Source organism: Schistocerca cancellata, chromosome 5, assembly GCF_023864275.1.
Source record: "Schistocerca cancellata isolate TAMUIC-IGC-003103 chromosome 5, iqSchCanc2.1, whole genome shotgun sequence".
NCBI lineage: Eukaryota > Metazoa > Arthropoda > Insecta > Orthoptera > Acrididae > Schistocerca > Schistocerca cancellata.
The window spans coordinates 746,602,421-746,610,113 of NC_064630.1; the positions used below are offsets into that span (position 1 = coordinate 746,602,421).

Genomic DNA, 7,693 nt, shown 5'->3' on the forward strand with positions numbered 1-7,693 from the left:
GCAGCCTGCACACTGCCACAGGCGGAACCATGCACATGCGTTCTATGCGGTGCGAAAGGCCATCCAGCAAATTTCAGAGGTTGCCCAGAGTTCCAGAAGGCACTAAAACCCTTCGGACCATCAGTAAACCTCAGAGGAACACAACCAAGCCGCCCAACAACAGCGACAGGACCGCCACCCCCACTAGCTCCAGCAAACACAGCAACAACTAACTTCCCCCCTCTCCGACAGGGACAAGCTACACGAGCTGCAGCCTGGGGCCGCCAACCAAACCAAGACCAGCAACAAACACAGCAAGACCAACCGACCACTGGATCCATCAGCGACACAATCAAGCGGATCACATCTCTGGTGTCGTCGTTCTTCAAACCAGACACATTGACAAAAACAAAGAAGACATCCGAAAACATCAAAAACGCCAATGATTCATTCTCTAAGATACTCGCCCTGGCCCAAGGTGTAATCTCGCGGTTTGAATAGCATGGCGCAAAACGGACCAACACGAGACATCACCGCAGCCACATGTAATGCGAACGGTCTAAAAGGCAAGAAAATAGAACTGGAACAGTTTATAACAGCCCACAACATCGACATCCTGTTCGTAAACGAAACGCACCTGAGAGATAACGAGCTCTACAAACTAAGAAACATGTACACCTATAGGAAGGACCGACACCTGCGACGAGGAGGAGGCACAGCAGTGTTCGTACGACGGCCGCTAATACACCACCAGGAAGACCTCCATCTACGCAACGCCCTAGAAGCCACGGCCGTCACCGTTCGAACAAACTCGGGGAACATCACATTCGTAGCAGTCTACCTCCCCCCACGAGCGGAACTGCGGAGACAAGATCTGGAAGCAATATCAAACCTCTCACCGACCGTCCTGATTGGAGGAGATCTAAACTGCAAGCACCAGATATGGAACTCCCGAGTAAACAACGCAAATGGGAACCGACTACTCGACTTGGCAGAAGACATGAACCTAAACATACATGGCCCAGATGACCCAACGTACATCCCAGTATCCATAAAATGTACCCCCGACGTGCTGGACATCGTTATCTCGAAAAACGTCCTAACACACATCGATCTGACAACAATACAAGACCTCTCGTCGGACCACCTACCTGTACTGATTAAAGTACAACAAATTCAACTGTCAGACCAACAATGGACCACCAGAACAACAGCCTGGTGCTCCTTCAGAAGAATCCTCAATAACACGGTCTGACCAACATTACAACTCCGAACAAAAGAAGAAATAGATTCGGCGGTGGAATATCTGGAATACAAGATTCAGACAGCAATCCGAAAGGCCTCCACAACAACAACAAGGCAAAATCCTTACTCCAGGAACTCAAACAACAGAAAAACAGGTTCCGCAGAAGATGGCAACAGTACCGGAACCCACGAGACAAACAAACAATGAACAGACTACAACGCGAACTCCGAAATCGACTGCAAGAATGGAGAACCGAACAGTGGGAAGATAGAATGGAACAGTTCCGTCTCCAGCAAAAGGAAGAATGGGACCTAGTTAAAGCAATCCGATGCTCCAGGGAACCGAAGCGTGCACTTCGCACTAACCAAGGGCTAACGTTCAACCCACTGGAGATCGCAGAATCCTTCGCAGAAGCATACGAACTAGAAAACACGCTATCGAACTACGACCTCACGGAAGAAGAAACACGAAAAGAGCGAAACACGACACAGTTCATGGAAGAATACACCAGCCGACCAGCCACCGACCAACCACTACCTACCACCCCAACGGAGGTCAAAAACATCATCAAGAACCGAAAAGGCAAATCCGCCCCAGGCCTAGATGACATATCAAACGCCCACCTCAAAGAAATCTCCCGAAAACCGTTGGTGCTAATGACAAAAATCTTCAACAGCTGCCTGATCCACAACTACTTCCCATCAAGATGGAAGAAAGCGAAAATCATTCCACTCCCCAAACCTGGAAAGGACCTTCAACTGGTAACCAGCTACCGCCCTATAAGTTTACTAAGCACCAACAGCAAAATCCTAGAGAGAGTGGTACTCAAACGCCTAGAACCACCGCTGACACAGGACGGCACAATCATGGTGGAGCAGTTCGGATTCCAGCACAAACTCGGCAGAAATGCAAGTCATGCCAGTAGTTGAGCACATGTCCAAGAACTACAACGTCTCAGCCTCCACCGCCGCTGCATTCCTAGACTGGGACAAAGCATACGACCGGGTGTGGCACGCCAGACTGATCAAAAAGCTGGCAACCCAGACGACGATACATACCGGACTGCTACATACATCTCATCGCGGAATACCTGTCGAACAGCCACATAGCTGTCTCAATTGACAAGAAAAGATCTAGCACCAAAACACTGGCAGCAGGAATTCCACAAGGGTCCGTGCTTTCACCAATATTATTCAACGTGTTCATAAATGACCTGCCGAGAACAAACAACGTCCAGCTCGCTCAATTCGCGGATGACACGGCGCTGTTCATAAGCGGAAGACAACACTTCGCCAACGTCAACCGACTACAACAGCAAATGGACACAGTGATAGTGTGGTGCCGAGACAACAAGGGCACACAGAACGCAGAGACGACAAACATGGTTTACTTTTCTAAGAAGATGCCAAGGGTAGACACTGTCCAGGTGTTAGGCCACAGGATTCAGTGGTCCTCTCTGTCAAATACCTAGGCTTCGAACTAGACACAAGCCTCTTCTTCCACAAACACATCCAAGGAAAGAGACAGAAATGCACACAAATGGCCAAAGCCCTCGCTCCATTCTTCTTCAGCAGAATGCTCAACCAAGACACAAAAATCCGCCTCTACAAAGCAACAATACTACCTGCCCTCCTATACGGGAGTTCTGCATGGGGTATAGCATCAAAAACCCAACTTAACTCATTACAAGTCGTCCAGAACAAAATCCTCAGGTCGATCCTTCGGGCCCCCTCGTGGACTATCATTAGAGAATTACATGCCAAAACAGGAATGGACACAATTCCAACAACAATCAGAGAAAAGGCCAGGAAATTTCACAGAAAAATAGAACTACACAGAGACACCCTCCCCCAAATATGAGAACTAGGTACGACCAGACAAAGACCAGGCCAAAGTTACAGGATCTCAACGTGCCTAATAGAGTAGACAGTTTAGCCATCAACCCTGCCAAAATATCAAGTAGATGTAACCCCCACCCAAACTTAGCAAAGTAAACAACATAGGAGGTTGGCTAAGGGCTCCTGAAGCCCAGGGATGCCTGTCCCTTCAAAACTAAATTAGTTATTTATAAATAAAGAATGTATCTTGTACACGGCGAGGCGCATAAGCGCCGGGCCTGCATCGCACAAACAAACAAAAAAATAAAAAACCCAGGAGAGGCGGTTCACGCCGAGTGAGCCCACTGGTGTCGTCGTAGCCGCCGCGTCATCGTCCACCGCCGCCAGCGTACCGGAGCCATCCTCGCAGGGCCTCTACGCGTCCTCTGACTCTGGTGACGGCAACGTGGACTCCACGCTGCTCTTCACGAGACGCCCGGGCCTTGGTTTGGTGAACTTGTATGGTTATTACAGAAGGTTTACGTTTGGAGCAATCTCGGATTTAGTTATTGGTAGGCTTGGAGGATCAGTCCTACCTCACGAATATTGTTTTGTAAATTTTGAAGAAAGACTTTAGTTCAAATAAAAACGCTGTAACTCACAATCTGAGATTTTCCTATCCGCGGACGGCGGATATATTAGTGGCGACGAGGAACTTTACGAATTTTCTACGTGTGCATCTCTCCGGTGGAGACGTAGTTTCTTCTATTGGACTGTTTCAGTTGCTCAAGTGTGACCGAACAGATGGATGTGTCCCAGAAGATGCACCTCCTGCTCCAACAGATGCAGCGGACGAACCAGCTTCTGGTCGAACGTCTGGAGTCAATGGCTAGCACCCCTCCGGAGGTCTCACAGCGTCTTGACAAGAAGGCGGAAATATGGACCAACTACGTGGCGCGTATGGAGCAGCACTTCGTGGACCACGGCATCGCTGGAGACGCCCAACAGCGTGCTTACATCCTGGCGTTTGCGGGGCCTGAGATCTACCGTCTCCTGCAGCAATTACACCCGGAGGTGGCATCCCATACTCTCCCTTACGAGATTCTTAAGGTCAGTCTGTCAGATTATTTTGATTCCCAAATTCACGTGGCTGCTGTCCTGCATAAATTCTTTAGCAGCCACAAGGCCACGGGGCAGTCTTACCGGGAGTGGATTGCCTATTTACAAGGTTTATCCCGGGACTGCCGTTTTGTCTGTCAAAATCCTGCCTCAAAACAATCTTACGCAGCTTCCCTGGTGCGTGACATGATTCTGATTCACGCACCAGATGACAGTCTCCGTACCGACCTGCTGAAGTTGAAAGATCCTTCTATGGAAGCATGTCTTCCGATCATACGGGCATTCGAGCAGTCGGTTCGTTCAGCTGCCTCTTTCCAGGACACATCTTCTCTATATGCCACACGCTCTACACGTCGGTCACGTTCTCCTCCAGGCCAGAGGGACACACCGGGCTCTGGTACTGCCCTCACGTTTGGTCGACGCCCACAAGCATTGCCCTCCTATCGACATTGTTTTTCCCAGCACCCTCGACCTCAGTGCCCCCATAGGCGTGCCAAATGCGCCGCCTGTGGTAAGATTGGTCATCAAGCCGAGGTCTGCCAGTCTTCCACTAAAATGGTGGTCGATTCTACTCGCTTACATCACTTTGATACCGAAGAGGAGGACTCGACCAGTGGGTTGCTAACGGTCCCCTTGATCCAAGGTGTTTTTCCACAAAGGCTATATCCATCCGTCTGTCGATTAATGCTGTAGTCTCGACTTTCAGATAGATACTGGCTCGTCTGTAACCATCACTGACTGGAAGTCCTATGTATGGGTTGGCTCCCCACCTTTACATCCCTTTGACATCCCTCTTCGAAGCTACAGCAATGACATCCTCGAGGTCTGTGTACAGTTTTCGGCACCAATCCAATACCATTCTACTGCCTTGACTGCTCGCATATTTGTCATCAATTCTCCTGGTGCCAACAACCTCTTATGCAGGAATCTTTTCAACATTTTAGGTTTGGAGATCCAGGATGCGATCCCCTCAGTTCGGTCCATTGCCGATCACTCCTACCTACAAGAGCTGATGGCACAGTTCAGTTCGGTGGGGGAACGACCCAATACCGGCATAGTCGGGTTCCAAGCTTATGTCGCCCTTCTGCCCACAACAGTACCTAAATTCTTCAAGGCGCGTAATGTGCCCTTTGCTCTCAAGGATACACTATGCCAGGAGCTTCAGCGACTTGAAGATGAGAAAATCCTCACGCCAGTGTCTCACAGTTTGAGGGCATCACCAATCGTTCTGGTGGAATAACCTAATGGTGCGTTGCGCATTTGTGGGGACTTCAAGCATACAATCAACACCCAGTCAGTTGTTGACTCGTACCCCATTCCCAAAGTTGAAGACATCTACTCATGCCTCGCTGGCGGGCGTATCTTCGCCAGAATCGACTTAAAGGATGCCTATCTTCGGATACCGCTCGATGCTAACTCTCAGCAACTTCTTGTGATCAATACACCATTCGGTCTCTTCGTGTACAACTGGTTGCCTTTTGGCATAGCCAGTGCACCAGCCACTTTTCAATGGTTTCTGGAACACCTGATTCGAGAGATACCAGGCACTGCCAACTATTTAGATGATATCCTGGTTGCAGGGAAAGACGCTCGGGATCTAGCAAACAACCTTCGTGCCCTATTTACAGTACTCCGATAAGCAAACCTTAAGGCCAACGAGGATAAGAGCTCCTTTTTTGTGAACCAGGTCGAGTTTTTAGGCCATGTGTTCAACGCTGCAGGTATCAGGCCGATGACCCAACATGTAGAGGCCATCCAGCAACTTCCACCTCCTTCCAACACCAGTCAATTTAAGTCTGTCCTGGGTCAATTAAACTATTATCACAAGTTTATTCCCCATGCAGCAGCCATTGCTGAACCATTACACAGACTACTTCGCAAGAATGTGAAATGGCATAGGTCACCTGAATGTAACAAGGCCTTCCAGGCACTTAAAAAGGCCCTCCTCCGGCCCACTTGTCTCGCTCCTTATGAGCCATCCAAACCTCTGGTCTTAGCGGCCGATGCATCAGATTACGGCTTGGGTGCCGTCCTGTCCCAAGTTATGGATGGTATAGAGCGGCCAATAGCTTTTGTCTCCAAAGCCTTATCTAATGCACAAACGAACTATAGCCAAATTGAAAAAGAAGCGTTAGCCATTATATTTGCACTGAAAAAATTTCATGATTATGTACATGGCAGAAAATTCACGTTACTTACAGACCATAAGCCTTTGCTCACCCTCTTCAGAATGTCAGCTTCTGTTCCAACGAAGACAGCCAGACGCCTTCAGCGCTGGGCCTTGTTCTTGTCTAGTTATCACTATGAGATTCAATATCGGTCGACCATCCACCATTCTAAGGCGGATCTGCTTTCCTGCCTACCCCTTGGACAGGACCTGGAGTTCGATGAAGATCCTGACGTGTGCTTCCACATCGACGTTACAGAAGAAGAAGCCATTGCCAACCTGCCGCTGGATGCCAAGCTCATTGCCCACCAAACAGCCAGAGACCCGGTCCTGCTGGAGGTATTACACTTGGCAAAAGTGCGGTGGCCAACCGATCGTCGACAGCTTCACCACCCAGACGTGCAAGCCTACTGGTATCGCCGGCACGAGTTATCCTCTCGCCAGCACTCCATCTTCAGGCCACAAGTGGTCCATCGGGACCATCCGACCGCCGTGTCATCCTCAGTTGAGGATGCGGATAGGAGGGGCATGTGGTCAGCACACCGCTCTCCCGGTCGTTACGATGGTTTTCTTTGACCGGAGCCGCTACTAATCGGTCGAGTAGCTCCTCATTTGGCATCACGAGGCTGAGTGCACCCCGAAAAATGGCAACAGCGCATGGCGGCTGGATGGTCACCCATCCAAGTGCCAGCCACACCCGACAGCGCTTAACTTCGGTGATCTCACGGGAACCGGTGTATCCACTGCGGCAAGGCCGTTGCCTTATCCTCTCGCCAGGTGGTGCTTCTTCTCCTAGGAGACATGGGAGAACTAGGGTCATCATCCCCTTCGCCCTCCAACAACGGGTCCTCACATTACTACATGAGGGTCACTGGGGTGTGGTGCTTACCAAGAGACTGGGTCGTCAACATGTCTATTGGCGAGGTAAGGACAGGACATCACCAAACTCGTAACCTCCTGTCAGACATGTCAGAGTAAACAATCAGCGCCCCCCCCCCTCTCCCCACGTCAGTTCTTCTCTTGGCCGGATACCTCAAGTCCTTGGTCTCGCCTCCACCTGGATTTTGCGGAACCCTTCCAGGGACACACGTGGCTCATACTTGTTGACGCTGGTACTGGTTTTCCATACGTTTCCCAAATGTCCAATACTTCCGCAGGGCAAACCGAACAAGTACTTGCCCACATCTTTGCCATCGAAGGATTGCCAGAAACGATTTTTACTGATAATGGGCCCCAATTCACATCGGCGGAATTTACTACCTTTTGCCCTGCCAATGGCATTGAACCACTCCACACTGCCCCTTTCCATCCGGCATCTAATAGGAGAGCGGAACGATTTGTCCGCACTTTTAAAACTCAGATGTC

At 49.9% G+C, this 7,693-nt stretch overlaps 1 pseudogene; it reads right to left on the reverse strand.

Moving 5' to 3' along the window:
• Positions 1 to 6,973: 6,973 nt before the first annotated feature.
• LOC126189350 (5S ribosomal RNA) lies at positions 6,974 to 7,090 on the reverse strand (annotated as a pseudogene).
• Between the last annotated feature and the right edge of the window lie 603 nt (positions 7,091 to 7,693).